At 39.6% G+C, this 1,299-nt stretch overlaps 1 pseudogene; it reads left to right on the forward strand.

The window, feature by feature from the left end:
- Window positions 1-1,299, forward strand: part of LOC102865035 — a 71,405-nt pseudogene that overhangs the window by 42,257 nt on the left and 27,849 nt on the right.

The following is a 1,299-nucleotide window of genomic DNA, read 5'->3' on the forward strand; positions in this document are numbered from 1 at the left end:
TTTTATAAAATTAATTAATCACCATTGGACCTTGCCCATCACTACCCTGTCTTTTGGTCTGGGTCCTTCCCATTTGCACCCCCCTCCATCCACCAAACTGTGCAGTTCTGTGGTTCACCACTACCTATTCTTACTCCTCAGTTCTCCCCTTCCCCCCACTGAGTTCCTGTACATGTTTACTAGTTATTTTTCTATTTTTACAGTAATAGTCTTATGCAGCATTTGCCCTTATAAGACTGAGTTAGTTTATTCAACATAATGCTCTCCGGCTTGCTCTCTTGTTTTTTGAAAAAGATGGAAGCACCTTCCTCTTTTTGCTTTAATGCTCCCGCTGTAGTTTCTTTCTAATCCCAAGGAAAATCCCTTTTCTTTAGGTCATCTACAATAGGAAGTAAACAAAAGGCCCTTACGAAGTTTTAGCTAGTTCTCACTTCAGCCGGATTCTTGATATTTCTATCACTTAGCAGAGTCTATACAACATAGAATCTCAAAGTCTTTGGCCCATGGCTTTTTCCACTGTGAATCTGAAGTTTGCTTTTTTATTTGTTTTGTTGTTGACTTGTCATGGGTTGTGCTTGTTTTGCTCCTGTTTAGTGAACTCTTCTCCGACTCTCTCCTCAGACAGGGTGGTATGTGTTGTACCTTCTGAATGTGTGAAACACTGTGGAACTGAAGTTGGCTGCACTAACTATGCATACCCAATGCTGGTGCTGGAACTGATGCCCAATGGTAAGAAAACATCTATGCTGGGGTAATCTTGGAGACCTAATTACGGAAGGGTGAACGGTCAAGGAGGTGGAAAATTCTTGTTCATTCTCACATATTCTTGTTATTGTGTACTGTAGAGTCAGAACCAACCTATAGCTGACCCTCTAGCAGGTTTTCAGAGGCAGTTAATCACACAAAAGGAGATTGCCCATCCTTCCTGGTGGCCTCAAACCATGTGCATTTGGGATTGCAGTGTAACTTCTTGCTACTAGGTTACCAGCAGTCAAGTTTCTTAATTAAATTTATCAGGCATTTCTTGAGTGTATAGGCTTACAGACCTGTTCTAATTTTTGGAAGTAGAGATAGGAGCAAGATGCATTTTTTTATTTTTTACTATAAGAAACCTTGTTTTTTAAAAAATTCAAGACTATCCTAAAGTTGATTAGGAACACAATCTTACACTTGTCAAGTAAAAGAGTCCTATAACCATAAACATACAAACTCAGATTAGACTTACTATCTTGCTTTCTAAGGCTGCTATTGTGTGCCATTGAGTTGAAACTGACCCATAGATGACTCTTTCGTGGGTTT

This window comes from Elephantulus edwardii, unplaced genomic scaffold, assembly GCF_000299155.1.
Source record: "Elephantulus edwardii isolate Elephantulus edwardi_28Jun2011 unplaced genomic scaffold, EleEdw1.0 scaffold00151, whole genome shotgun sequence".
Lineage (NCBI taxonomy): Eukaryota > Metazoa > Chordata > Mammalia > Macroscelidea > Macroscelididae > Elephantulus > Elephantulus edwardii.